The sequence below is a fragment of the Chiloscyllium punctatum genome, chromosome 22, assembly GCF_047496795.1.
Source record: "Chiloscyllium punctatum isolate Juve2018m chromosome 22, sChiPun1.3, whole genome shotgun sequence".
Classification (NCBI taxonomy): Eukaryota; Metazoa; Chordata; class Chondrichthyes; order Orectolobiformes; family Hemiscylliidae; genus Chiloscyllium; species Chiloscyllium punctatum.
In genome coordinates, this window is record NC_092760.1 from 30783257 (window position 1) to 30798795 (window position 15539).

Genomic DNA, 15539 nt, shown 5'->3' on the forward strand with positions numbered 1-15539 from the left:
AGTGGCCTCCCTCTGAGGTGACTTGTCGAGATTGAAGGCTGTGTATGAGGGTCATAAGAGATAATGTTTAAATATACAATCGAAGTTTTCTTTCAATACAGCAATTTCGTGGAGCTCTTTTTGTTTCTGATTACATACATCCGCAAAGCCACGAGCGATTTTTTCCAGGTGACTCTTCATTTCTGCATACTGCATTTCTGATTGAATTTTCGTTAACTGTTAATCCTTCCCTTCTCTTGTAACCTCCAACAACAAATTCTGATTGAATTTTCATTAACTGTTAATCCTTCCCTTCTCTTGTAACCTCCAACAACAAATTCTGATTGAATTTTCGTTAACTGTTTATTCTTCCCTTCTCTTGTAACCTCCAACAACAAATTCTGATTGAATTTTCATTAACTGTTAATCCTTCCCTTCTCTTGTAACCTCCAACAACAAATTCTGATTGAATTTTCGTTAACTGTTTATTCTTCCCTTCTCTTGTAACCTCCAACAACAAATTCTGATTGAATTTTCGTTAACTGTTTATTCTTCCCTTCTCTTGTAACCTCCAACAACAAATTCTGATTGAATTTTCGTTAACTGTTAATTCTTCCCTTCTCTTGTAACCTCCAACAACAAATTCTGATTGAATTTTCGTTAACTGTTTATTCTTCCCTTCTCTTGTAACCTCCAACAACAAAGGTTTGTTTCTGAATCCCTTCTAAAAACCAGTTGGCTGTAGTGTAACTTTTCATTGCTGATCAGTGGGAATCTTGTCTTCCACTGCATGTCAAGGTTTACTCTTATGATTTAAGTTAAGAGAAGTTAAACTTTAATTGCAGCCTTCATTCAAGTAGAATCATACAAAAATCTGAGAGAAGACACAATGGGTTAATTAGTGGATGCTTTAATTTTTTTTTGAAGCTTGAGCTATTTGTTTTCAGGAAGAATAAACAGGGGCCTCTGTCAAGGTTGGCTTTTCTGCTCTAACAGCTGGTTTGGTTGTATAATGTGTAAACTGGGGGTTTGGTGAGTTAGAGGGAGTCCAGTGAAGGGTGGGCTGGGTGGGGTGGGATTTGGTGGGGAAGGTGCTCCTTTCTTCCCCTACCTTTTTCAGTGTCCTTCGGTTGTTGTTAACTTCAGTACAGAGAAGAAGCTGGCTGTGACGGTTTCTACCATTCTAAGCGTAACAGGTAGTGTTTTTTCAAGTTAGAGGATGGCAGGTCAGCTTGGCTAAGCAACAAATATGTTTTGCAGTACTTGGGTAGCTTTAGCTCTGGACTTCCGAATTTGAGAGGCAGTTGGAATCAATGCTTTGTACCCTTGAGCTAGAGGCCTACTTTTAGAGAGGTGGTCACACTGCAGGTTAGAAGCTAACATACAGCAAGAGAATGGGTGACTGTTTAAGAGAATTTAAGAGAATCAGACAGGCATTGAAGGAGTCCTCAGGGTCTACCTTGCTTGCTAACTGGTGTTCCATTTTTGACACTAGCGATCTAATGGTTCCTCAGTAGAGTATAATCCGAGCCAGGTTGATGGCACCATGGATTGATGGCAGCTCACAGGGAGAGAAGGAAAAAGAATGGAAGGACAATGGTTATGGTAATAGAGAATTCCGTAGTCAGAGGATCAGACAAGTGCTTTGCAGTGGTCATCATGACTTCAAGAAGGTATATTGCTTTCCTGATGCCAGGGTTGAGAATGTTACAGGACATTCTTCTGAAGTGAGTACTCAGCCAGAGGTCATGGTCCACATTGGTCCCAATAAGTTAAGGAAGAATGAGGATGAAGTTCTGATTTCAGCAAGCTAGAAGGAGATTAAAAAGCAGGACTTCCAAAGTAGAAGTTTCAGGACTTTTCCTACTCCACATACCAGCAGGCATTGACATTTGAGGATTTACTGATTGAACATGTTTTTTGTGATTGGAAAGCTTGTGGAGAAAGATGGGCATCTGAGTTCTGGGACATTGGGACAAGTTCTGGGTGATGTGGGATCTTCACAAGTTAATGGTTGGCACTTGGACAGGACAGGGATAAATATTCTGGCAAATTTTTGAGTACAGAAACAATAGAGCAATAATAGTTGGAGATTTCAACTACCCAATATCAACTGGGATATAGACAGTATGAAAGGGGCAGAGGGTACAAAAGTTTTAGCTAGCCTGCACAAAGTCCAATAAGATGGTTCAATTCTACATTTAGTCTTAGGAAATGAAGCTGGGCAAGTGGATGAACTAGCAGAGTGTGACCATTTTGGAAAGAGTGATCATAACATCGACCAGCAATCATAATACAGAGAAGTGAAGTACTGAAGGGGCTGACCGCTTTGAAGATGGATAAATCCATCGGCACAGTGGCACAGTGGTTAGCACTTCTGCCTCACAACGCCAGAGACCCGAGTTCAATTCCCACCTCAGGCGACTCTCTATGTAGAGTTTACAAATTCTCCCCGTTTCTGCATGGGTTTCCTCCGGTTTCCTCCCACAATCGAAAAATATGCAGGTTAGGTGAATTGGCTATGCTAAATTGCCCATAGTGTTAGGTGAAGGGGTAAATATAGGGGAATGGGTCTGGGTGGGTTGCGCGAAATCTAAATCTAAATCATCAGGTCCAGTTGGATTATATTCAAAGCAGTTAAACAAAGCCAGGAATGAAATAGCGGATGCTTTTAGAATCATTTCCCAATCCTCACTAGATGCAAACAAAGTATTAGAAGATTGGGGGTGTAAGAACATTGTACCATTCTTTAAAAAGGGAGCATGGATAGGCCACTGACCTCGGTGGTGGGTAAATTACTGGAATCAATATTAAATGATAGGATTAATGTGTCACTTGGAAAGATTTGTATTTATTAGGCATGCTCAGTATAACTTTGTTAAGGGAAGGTCATGTCTGATGAACTGAGAAGTAACAAGGAGATTTTTGAGGATAGTGCAATCTACAGGGATTATAGCAAGGCATTTGATGATGTCCCAAATGAAAAGCTGATCATAAACTTTACAGGCTTTAGAATATAGGGGAGTGTCATGAGTTGGATCTAGAATTGACTGAATGACAGGACACAAAGCGGCTTACAGAAGTTCTTGGGAATGGAAAGTGCTTTCCTGTGGCATTCTGCAGGAATTAATGTTGGGTTGCTTGATGTTCATGGTATATATTAATCATTTAGAGGGTATGACTGGGATGTTTATAGACAACATAAACATTGGCCATAAGGTTGATAATGAAGAAGATTATTGTAACTGAAGGGTCATATTAATGGTTTGGTCAAGTGGATAGAAAGCTAGCACATGAAGTTCAATCCAGACAAAGGCATCGCTATAGATTTTGGGAGTGAAAATGAACAATAATGGGAGTACGCTAAGAGGAGGAGATGAAGGAGACACCTTTGAATGCATGTCAACGGGTCCCTGAAGGTGTTCAAACAGCTAGTCAAGTTGGTAAAGAAGGCATATAAGGATGCTTTCTTTCATTCTACAGATATGTAAAAAAGAAATGTTTGTTTAAAACAAATGTGGGTCCATTACAGGCAGAATCGGGAGAATTTATAATGGGGAATAGGACAGCAGAGAAGCTAAATTATTGCTTTGTGTCTATTTTCATTGAGGAAGATACAAGCGGCCTCCTAAAAGTAGAGAGCCCAAATAGGTGGAGAGAATGAGGAATTGAGTGACATTAGAATTAGTATGACAGTGGTACTGGAGAAATTAATTTCCAGGACTTGATATCCAACATCCCATAGTGTTGAAGGAGGTGACTATAGAGGGAATCAATGCATTGGTGATCATCTTCCAAACTTATATACATTATTGAATGATTCCTTTGGATTGGAAGGTAGCAAAAATCACCCCAGTATTAAGAAGGGAGAGAGGAAACAGAGAACTACCGACCTGTTGGCTTTATATCGGTAATAGGAAAAATGGTTGAATAATGGCTAGAATAAATCGACACTTAGAATGATTTGATTGAGCATAGAGAGCACGGGTTTATAAATAGGAAATCATGTTTGATGAACTTCTTGGAGATTTTGAGAATGCTACTAACAAAATTGATAAAAGAGAATTGCTGGATGTGGTACTGTTGGATTTTCAAAAGGCTTTTGATCAGATTTTTGACAGGCTGTGACTAGTCGAGTACCATGGGGATTGGTACTTAGGACCTCAGCTGTACGTGATATATGCATCAATGATTTGGATGTGGAGACCAAATAAAATATTTCCAGTTTTGTGGATGAAGCAAAGTTAAGTGGGAATGTATATTGTGAGGTAGATGTAAATCAGCTTCAGGAGGGTTTGGACAGATTTAGTCAGCAGGCAAAACTGTGACAAATAGAATAGAATGTAGAAAAAAGTGTGGTTACCACTTTGGTAGGAGGGACAGATGTTTAGATTATTTATTAAAAGGTAGGAATTTGGAAAATGCAGATGTAGAAAGGGTCCTAATTGTCCTTGTCAATAAATCACTGAAGGCTGACATGCAGGTGCCTTTAGGAAGCCGAATGGGATGTAAGCCTTATTGTAAGTATAGGAGTTGGGAAGTCTTGATTCAATTGTACAGACTTGGTCAGACTGCACATAGAGTACCGTGTGAAGTTTTGGTCCCCTTACCTAAAGAAGGATATCATTTCCATTAAGGGAGTGTACTAACATTCCACCAGATTTGTTCTTGAGATGGCAAGATTGTCCCATGAAGAGCAATTAAGTAAACTGGGTCTGTATTCTCCAAAGAATGAGAAGTGATCAAAATTGAAACTTGTAAAATACTTAAAGTGATAAACAATGTGAGATGATTTCCCTGCTCTGTGAGTCTAGAACCAGGGGGTTCAATTTAAAATTAAGGAAAATGCAATTTAAGACTTCTTTTACTTTTACTCAGCGAGTTGTGAATCTTTGGAATACACTGCCTAGAGGGCTTTGAAAGCTACCTTTTTAGTATGTCTAAAATGTAACTTGATTGATTTTTGATTGCCAGTGGTATAAAAGGTTATGGGATGGTGTGGATTAAAGGGAATTAAGTGTTCAATCTGCTAATGTTGAATTAAATGGCAGTGCAGGCTGAATGGCCTACTCTTGTTCTTAGGGTCCTGTTGACTGAGGAATTAAATATGACAGCAAAGATGTAACACTAGAACTACATAAAATACTGATTAGGCTACACTGATTCGGAATTTTTGTGTACACTTCTGATCACCACATTACAGGAACAACATAATTGGTCTAAAAAGAGTACGGAGAGGTTCCCAAGAATGTTGCCAGGTATGAAACTTGCAGGTGTGATGAAAAATTGGATAGGCGAGATTGCTTTTTTCTTAGAACAGAGGAGGCTGAGGGTATGACTTAATTGAGGTGCTTGGACTGAGAAAATCTGTTTCTTGTGTCTGGAGCACATTGATTGCTCAAAGGATTAAAAGGGACATAAGGAAAAGCCTTTTGACCCGGTGTGCAGTAGGTATCTGGAATTTTCTGCCCGTTTTGGCTGCTGAGTCAGAAACCTTTAAATTATTTTAAAAGAATAAGCAATAGAACTTGCAAGGCTACAGACCCGGTGCTGGAAAGTGAGATTAGAATAGGGTTTAGGATAGTTTATTCAGCTAGTGCAGATTGAATGGGCTGAATGGCCTCTTCCTATAGCTCTGTGGTTTTACACTTCATTGGGTAGCTTCTAGTGTTGAAATGGAAGTGTTTTATGGGACTAGATCATCTTGAAGTGAATGCGACATGAGGATTAACTACTTTGCATTAAAAACCATTAATTCAGGGGCTAAAATTGCTTGGCAAGTTTAAGATTACTGACTGAGGATAATTCTTTGGAAAAAAAAGAAATTCCTGGAGTACTCAAGCTTCAAACATATTTTAAAGTACAGAAATCGTGCTGGCACTTTGCAAGGGTATTCCAAAATTCGACTTATTCCCTTGCTCTCTCACCAGGATATATGTCCTCTGCTACTTCAAATGTTTCTCTTTATGAAATGTAATGATTTCTGTCTCAACCACTTCCCAGAGGAAAAGCTTTTGCATTCTAACAACCATCTGTTTAACATAATTTCCCTTCACTCTCTCTTCACTTGTAGTGACTTCCCAGACAAAATACCCTTTCTGCCACTTGCCCTTCCAAAATCCTTTGGAATTCAAAGAAAACAATTTGCCACTCTGGTGGCAATTGGCTCAGTACCATAAGGTTCACCTCATTAACTATAGCACCATCCTTTGCATCATAAAAGTCCGCATGGACTTTGGAGAAAGGACTATTGTTAAGTTTGCTAAATAAACTCTTGATCCTATTTCCGGCTCAGGAGTAGAATTCTTGAGTGTAGAAGATCAGCCTCAACCAGCCTCATATAAATCATTAATTCAGCTCCAAGGTACAGCAATAATAATCTGATTTTTCATCATTGGTGGAAAACTTCAGAATTCAACTCATATTTCCAAGGACAATTTAACAGATCGCTTTTTCAAGTTGTGATTTGATGTCAGTGCCTTGCAATGACCTACTCTTTCACTGTAGCTAACAGCACTAATCTCAAAATTATCTGTAAAATCAAGGCATGTGTTTTGAATCGTCTCTTGCCGTGTGTCACCTTTCAAAAGTTAAACCGGATGAGCAAATGGGGCATAGGAATTATAGGAAGAATATGGAAGCTTTGGAAAGGGTTCAGAGGAGATTTACTAGGATGTTGCCTGCTATGAATGGAAGGTCTTATGAGGAAAGGCTGAGGGACTTGAGGCTGTTTTCTATGGGAGAGGAAGGTTGAGAAACAACTTCATTGAGACATATAAGGATAAGCAGAGGGTTAGATAGGGTGGACATTGAGAGCATTTTGCTTTGGATGGCGATGGCTAGCATGAAGAGACATAGCTTCAAATTGAGGGGTGATAGATATAGGACAGATGTCAGAGCTAGTTTCTTTACTAGCTCTGGGAGTGGTGGGGGGGGCATGGAATGCACTGCCTGCAGTAGTACTAGACTCGCCAACTTTAAGGGACTTTAAATGGGCATTGGATAGGCATATGGATGAGAGCGGAATAGTGTAGGTTAGATTGGTTCCACAGGTCGGTGCAACATTGAGGGCTGAGGGACCTAAACTGCACTGTAATGTTCTATGTTCTAGCTGTCAGAATGACTAATGCAAATTTAAAAGAACTGACAAGTCTAGAAATGATTCAAAGATTCAGCCCAAGATCAGATTGGGTCAGGAATGTTCAAGAGACAGATCTGGGGCACACTGAGTCAGGAAGTTTCAAGATTCCAGCTAAGAACACACTGAGATAGAAGGATTTGAATTAAAGCTAGTTTCTAGACAACTGATATAAGAGTAATTATGGAATGAAGTAAAATTTAAACAAAAAATCCTATTTGATACCTCATTCTGGAATAATTCAAGACCTTATGACCAAAAGATGTAGGAGTAGAAGTAAGCTATTCCACCCCCTATGTTCCTTGGCTGGAGAATCCAGATGGCACAATCTCAGGATAAAGGGCCAATCACATAGATTAGGAGAAGGAGAATAAAGATCAGGAGAAATTTCTTCATTCAAATGGTGCTGACATTTTTTTGAGATATCTATTATAGAGGGATGTGAACGTGCCACCACTTAAATTTTAAGGCTGACATCGACAGATATTTGGCCTCTCAGAGAATCAAGAAATGTGAGAAATGAATGGGAATGTAAGTTAAGGCTGAAGGTCTGCCGTGATCCTACTGAATGACAGAGCAAGCTGAATGGGCCACATAGTCTATGCCTGCTCCTATTTCTTATGTTCTTAGATAGGATCCCTCATAAAAGCAGCTATCTCATAATGATTCATGTTGGAGAATATGACCTGCGTGATGTCATATCAAATTCAAAAACCTTGTAAATTGCTGTAATAATTGATATTAACCTCCATTAGCAGAAAATTACACTTTGTAATCCAACCCTGGGCTAAAATGTATTTCATTGAAGCCATCGACTTGACACATACGTTATTCAAAAAGCCAACACTTATCTATCTCTTGCGTTTTCAGGCTGTTTACTATGAAGTAAAGTTTAGGTTCTTTTCTGGATATTCACACCCAAATATACAAAGTAATTTACGAAGAGATTCAATTCACTTGGGCTGAGCTCACTGGGACATCTATGGATTTATTAACTGCTTTTCCAAATATATATCATGCAGCTATTTTTGGTGGCAAACCATCATGTAATTGACTACAAAAAATTGAGGATTCTTCCAGAGATTTGAATATTATTCCCATTATTATTAATGGTGCAGAATGGACGGGCAAATAATTCATCATATAGTTTGGGGATTCTTCAGTGAATTTAGATGATGCTGGAGCAGAAACTGAGTGTACCATTGTCATTTCTGAGTAGTATAGAAGGTGTTAACTTGTTGAAAATCTTGTGTCTATTTAAAACTCCCTTTCCACAATCAGGCTAGTGTCATTGAAAGAAGTAAGACCAAGCAGGTGGACCACATTTCACTTTTCACAATAGAAAAGGAGAAAAAGAGGAGGCAATGTCTTCTTCAGCAGAGTGCTGGTGTGCATCAAAATCAATGGATGTAGATAGTGAAGATGGTTGACCCTTAACACTCAAGGTCATTGGAAAATTGTCCAGGTATATCCTGTATTAACAAAAAGCAGGACAAATTCACCTGTCCAATTACCACCCTATCAGTCCAGTCTCGAGCATCTGTAAAATAATGAATGCATAGCAATAATGTGTTCGCTGATATTCAGTTTAGGTTCTGCCAGGGCCACGCAGCTCCTGATCTTATTAAAGCCTTAGGTCAACCATGAACAGAAGAGCTGAATTCCAGAGGTGAGGTGTGAGTAGTTGTCCTTGACATCAAGACCACATTTGACCATGTGAGGCATCAAGAAGCCCTCATAAAAATAGAATCAATGGGAATTATGGGCAAAGTCTCCACTGGTTGGAGTCACACCTGGCACAAAGGTTGTGTTTGTTGGAGGTCAGTCACCCCAGCTCCAGGACAGCACTGCAAGAGTTCCTCAAGGTTAGTATCCTAGACTCCACCAAGTCCAGCTGTTTCATAAATTTCCTTCTGCTCATCATAAGTGCAGAAGTGGGGCTGTTCACCAATGATTTCACATTGTTCAGCTATATTTTTGACTCCTCAGCTAATGAAACATTCCTCGATATCCTAGGAATGGATTTGGATCCTAGTCGGAAGGGGGTGTGGGAGGGGAGGAGTGAATGGAACCAGTTTAACCAGTGACAGAATTAATTGAGCTCCATGTAATCTGTCCAAAGGGTTCAACTGAGGATGCAGGACTGATAATAAGCACAGGCAATTCCTATTGTGGCCAGCATCGATCAACTGTCCCAGGTCTTTGGTGGGGACTATATTTGCTTAGCTTGAGTGGGAGTAATCCATGGCAGAGGATTCATAACCTATCATTCTATTGCAAGGATCAGAAAATACAGAGTGGTCAGTTATTAAAAGTATCATATTGGACTCAAAGCATTAATTATGTTTTCTCTCTCCACAGATGATGCTGAGTTTCTCCAGCACTTTCTGCTTTTATTTCAGATCTCCAGCATCTGTAGAACTTTATTTTTATTTAAGTCATTTCAGTGACTTTGCTTATGTGAAACAGGACAGGACTCAATGGAACGCTACGAGCCTAAAAGCAGACTGATACGTGAAGGTGCATCACCTTCAAAGTTACTGGTAATTGCCATCCTTTCCCTGCTTAGATGTGAAGGGTGTGATTGAAAAGTGGCAAATTTCAGCAAAGCCACCTCTGCTGCACTGCAAACAGTTTACATGTTGTTCCTCAGAGAAGTGCAGATAGACAAACTGCACCTTGAAGACCATGAACCGTGAACAAAGCCTCTTGCTGAGATTCCCTCCCCCCACCCCCCACTCTTCCAGCATCGTACCCTGCTCCTGATTCCCTCTCTTCATTCTTCCAATTTACAACAGAGTCTTTAACTACCGGCTACACCAGTCATTGCAGATTTTAGCCATTCTAAAGAACTGGAAATATTTAGTGATCCCTTTAAATACCGTAGTTTGGTGGGTTTCTCCTTGTTGTTGATCATTTGTGTCATTAAGAAAATACATTAGCTAAAGTGTAGAGCTAATAAAATTGTTGAATTGATGTTAAAACAAGTCATAGGCTGATTCACACCATAATCTCCCAGTGCACGTATAAGCATCCTTATAAATATGATGTGCAGTACAGTTCACATCAAGTTTATTACATCTCTTTGGCCCAAGTTTAAAACATGATCTAAGCTTTCAATGATGTCTTAACATTCATTCTATTGAACCTTCTCATAACCTTAAAGAGATTTATCGAGTCACTCCTCAATCTTCCCTTGTCTGTTCTAATAAACACAATACTGTTCATTCTTCCTTTGTTCTTAATTCTGCTATCATCTGAGCAAATTATTTCTCCATCTTTATCAATGTCTCTGTATCTTTTTTATTGATTTAATGAAAGCCAAACTATTTATACGCATTCCAAGTTTAACATATCTAACATAATTTCCCTATCCCCATACAATGAAACCCAGTGTTTTGTTTTGATTTTTTTATGGACTTGTGTTGCTATTTCCAGTGTTTTGTGCATAATTCCAACTGCACTTACCCACCCTCCTTCTGTTTCTGTTCCTTCTTTTCAAATTTGTTTTCTAAGGACCATAAGTTGTAAGATGTAGGTGCAAAAATCGTCTGTTCAGACCATTAAGTCTGTTTTACTATTCAATGAAATCAAGGCTAATCTGATTATCCTCAACTCCTCGTTCCTGTATTTTCTCCATAGCCCTTGCTTCCTCTACTGATTAAAAATCTGTCTGTTTCAGTCCTAAATATAATTGATGCCACCTTTATCCTATTAAGCTCCCAAAGAATCTTGTATCTTTCAAAAAAGTTCTTCAAAACTCCAAAAGTTACAGGTCCAACCTACTTACCCTTTAATTAGAAAATTCTTCCACTCCTAGTATCAACCTAGAGAACATCCCTGGACTGCCTCCATTGTCTATATATCTTTGTTACGATAGGGGACCAAAACTATTCACGATATTTTAGGAGTGGTCTGACTCATGCTTTTACAAACTTCCCTATTTTTAATACTCATTCCATTTGCAATAAAGGCCAACATTTCATCTGCCTTCCCTTTTACCTGCTGAATATGTATGCTAGCTTTCTGTGATGTATATGGTCAATACCCATATCCCACTGTATTGCAGCTTTCTGTAGTTTTTCTCCATTTAAATAATATGCAACTCCTCTAGTCTTCCTGACAAAATGCATAACCTCACGTTGTCCCACTTTATTTTATATCTGCCAAGATAATGAAGGCAGATTTTTAATCAGTACATTAAATGGACTTTTTGACCACTCACTTAACCGATCCCTCTACTGGCTTTTTGCGTCATCCTCACTACTTGTCTTTCTGCTTATTTTTAGGTCAGCTAGAAACTTGGCTATAGGACACTTCACTCAACCAGGTCAGTAATGTATTCTACAAACAATTGTGGCCCCTCTGTGGTGCTCCACTTGTTACAGGTTGTCATTCTGAAAATGCCCCACTTATCTCAACTTTTTGTCTTCTATTAGCTAGCTAATCCACTGTCCATGTTAACATACCAAATCTAATATCACCTTATTTAGGAGGTACCTTATCCTATGCCCTCCGGAAAACTAAATGTATTACATCCACTGGTCCTTCTTCATCTATCCTGGTTGGTATCTCCTAAAAGAGTTATAGTAAATTTGTCAGACATGATTCCCCTTTCATGAAGCCTTTCCCCTTTCTGTTTCATCATATTATATATTTCTAAATGCTCTGCCATTTCATCCTTTATAATAGATTCTAACCATGGCTAATTTGGTGATGGGAATAAAAACTATTCAATTGTATAAAAGAGCACTTTCTGGATATGAAAAAATAAATTGGAATAATTTACCATCTTAAGCTAACTAATCAATGGTTGCCTGTTTTTTGTGTCCCTCCCTTTTTTTGAATAAAGATGTTGCATTGGCAGATTTCCAATCATCTGGGACTTTTCCAGAATCCAGACACTCTTGGAAGGCTTTAACCAGTGCATCCACTATCTCTGTAATTACTTCCTAGGATGCATCCCATTAGGTACAAGGGTCTTATTGGCTTTTAGCCCCATTAGTTTCCATTGTACTTTGTCTCAAGTGTTAGTTATTGGATTTATATCCTCTCCTACTTTTGCTCTTTGATGGTTTAGCATTTTTGGAATGTCTTCTAATATGCAGGAATACAGTATGCAATCTCCTTAACCTTCCTACCAAGCTCATTCATTTTGAAACTCTTTAGCCAATTACTTGTTGATTCTACAATTTTATTCATGTCTCCCCGTATGCCATTGTCTCTCCATTAACTACACATCCAAGCTGTCATGATTTGACAGGATACTTCAAACTCCCAAGCCAAATTGTTGCTGTAAATGGTCATAGAACCAATTGTTGAACTATTGTTGAACCATATTTTCTGTTTTGTAGCCAATTACTCTATTTGGTAACTTGTTCCTTGACTGAACATCATAACTTTAAACACGTTGTGAATGCTACTATTAAGATATGCCATTATGTGTACTTCATAGAATCATAGAATCCCTACAGAATGGAAGCAAGTCATTTGGCCGACTGAGTCCACACTGGCCTTCTGAAGAGCATCCCACCCACGTTTACCGTCCCTATGTCTGTAACCCTGCATTTTCCATGGCTAGTCTGTGCCCCAGACGGTATGGACAATTTAGCATGACCAATCCATCGAACCTGCACATCTTTGGACTGTAGGAAACTGGAGCATCTGGAGAAAATCCACACAATCACAAGGAGAAAGTGCAAACTCCACACAGACAGTCACCCAAGGGTGGAATTGAACCCAGATCCCTGACACTGTGAGGCAGCAGTGCTAACCACTTCTTGTACTCATTTCCATTGTTTATTTCCCAGGCAGTTTAATTTGTCTTAAACCTTGAACTTTGTTTTTAACAGTCCTTTTATATTTATGTGTGCTCTTTTGCTATTTATCTTGTAGGGGTATGATTTAGTTTTTTTATTATTATATTATTATTATTATAACATTATTATTGGGCAATTTTAGACTCCTATCAACAGCCTTGTTTATCCTTTTCTCTCAGACACCAGTTCAGTCCTTTCCAGATGAAGCCCATTCTACTGAGACAACTTCGTCCTGGCCTACTACTGCTGTCAGTGTCCCATGAAATGGAACCTCTGCTTCCTGCTTTAGAGTTCCATCCACACATTCATCTCTCTGATCTACTTATACTACTCTGACTGGATAAAAATCTTGAGACTATCACCTTTCAGGTTTCTTTAGAGCTAGAATCTAAACCTCGGTATACTTTTAGCACGGCCTGTTGTAGGGAAGTTTGTCAGCCAATTTGCCCAGTTAGCAATAAGATCATGATCAGTTAATTGTGATTTAGCAATGCTAGCTGATTAATATTGGATTGTATTTGGTACCTGAATGGAATCTTGGTTTCATGCCAATCTGAAAGACAGTCCCTCCATTATGCAGCAGGCCCTCAGAGATACACTAGCATTAACTGAGACAATGTGCTTGACCCTCTGGGGTGAGACTTGAACAGCTACTGGCACATAGGAGAAAGTGCCATAATTGAGCCATTCTGCAGAATAGGAACTAAGGCAGAAGCACAGGAGGTGACCACTCAGCCCTTTCGGTCTGTACTGTAACTTTATTTGTTTATATGTCTTTTGTACATCCACTGTGTTTTCTCTCCTTAGCTCCAGACCCCTTGACTCCCTGACCAAAGTAAAATTTACTGCTCTCAGTCTTGAAATAACCAGTTGAGCTGAATCTACAGCCTTTAGTGGGAGAGATGTATTGATTTCTATTGCAGTTGGTAAGGATAAATGCACCCTGATTTGTCCCTGGATAGTTTGGCTCTTATTTTAAAGTTATGTTCACTCATTCTTTAATTTCTCCCTGTATAAGTCCTACTGACTTGCAGTGTTTTGAATTTCCTTTCCGATTGAATTTTTCTAATATTATAAAATTCTCAGTCAGATTATCCGTTGATTCTCAGTACTCCTTCACACTAATCCATGACCCATGACCTCTCAGTAAAAAAGAATGAGAAACATTTTGGCTGCCTGAGAAGCATTTTTCCCCTTGTCATGAAAAGTGGTGTCAGTGACAACATTCATGCATTCCTGAAAAAGAAGCAGGTGCGTGAAAGTAAAGTTCTCCAGCAGAACAGCAATTTGATCGAAGTCTGGTGCTTTGCTTTTGGAAGGAGAGTACAACATAGGCACTGTCCTCAGTCAGTAAACAGCACCTGTTCTTCTCCCATCCCTGAGTTCAATGAACTGGAGCAATGTGACTGCCGATAATGATTGACTGAGGAATGAACAACAGAGCAAGAAAGAAGTGTTAGTTTAAATTGATGAGGAATTCAAGTTGTGCATACATTTATGAGACATTTCAAATATATTTGCCAGCACCTCACAAATCTGTGACCAACACTGACTGCGGAAGGGCTTTCTATTAATGGCAGCACAGTGGCTCGGTCTGCTGCCTCACAGCATCAGGTACCTGGGTTTGATTCTAGCCTTGGGCAACTGTTGGTTTGGAGTTTGCATATTCTCCCTGTGCCTGCATAGGTCTCCTCCCACAGTTCAAAGATGTTTCGGTTAGGTGGGTTAGCCATGGGAAATACAGGGGTGGGTGAAGGGGTGGGGGGGATGTGGGTGGGATGATCCTTGGAGGATCAGTGTGGACTCAAAGGGTTGAGTGACCTGTTTTCACACTGTAGGAATTCTAAGTTATGAAATCATCAAAGAGATTCATTAGGATGATCAGCTATGAAGAGAGATGGGATTGGCTAGGGTTGCTTTCCTTGGAGCAGAGAAGGCTAAGAGGGGACCTGACTGAGGTGTACAATGTTCTGAAGGGTGTAGATTGGGTCGATAGAAATAAGTATTTCCACTCAGTACAGAGATCAGAGATCATAGATTTAAGGTAAAAAAGGCAGGATGTTTAAAGGGGATTTAAGTAGCAAGCTTTTCACTTAGAGGGTGGTGGGTATCTGGAACGCACTGCCTGTAAGGGTGGTAGAGGTGAGGACCATTACAGCATTAAGCAAGTATTTAGATGAATACTTCAGATAGTGTACAAAGGTGCAGGCCAAGGAATGGGATTTGAGTAGTTGTGTGCTTGATGATGGTATGGACATGATGGGCTGAAGGGCCTCTTTCCATGCTGCACTGCTCTATGACTAGAATGATGCAAACCTATCCTCTCTCCAACTACCATAACAAACTCTGACTCATACTGGACCAACTAAAGACCATGACCAATAAAGAGTTGATTGAGGTTATATACAATTTTATTTATTGTTGTCAGGGGAAGGGGTGTGACAATCAACAATGGGCAACTACATCAATGATATTTTTATTTCTGTACTTTGATTTCAGTTTTTATTTTGCTCAGGTAATTTTGTTTGAAAGAAAAATACAATTTAGCTTGCATGTATAATGTTAATTTAAACTGGAAAGTTCTCTCCTACCTATCAATGTGT

At 39.4% G+C, this 15539-nt stretch overlaps 1 protein-coding gene and 1 long non-coding RNA gene across 5 annotated transcripts in view; one reads left to right on the plus strand and one right to left on the minus strand.

Moving 5' to 3' along the window:
* chrm4a (cholinergic receptor, muscarinic 4a) overlaps positions 1 to 15539 on the minus strand; it is a 99675-nt gene that overhangs the window by 37215 nt on the left and 46921 nt on the right. The window lies entirely within an intron of this gene.
* On the plus strand, positions 9561 to 13425 carry LOC140493355 (uncharacterized). Its single transcript, XR_011963649.1, has 3 exons — positions 9561 to 9660; positions 11407 to 11447; positions 13116 to 13425. It is a non-coding gene; the product is annotated as an uncharacterized lncRNA (long non-coding RNA).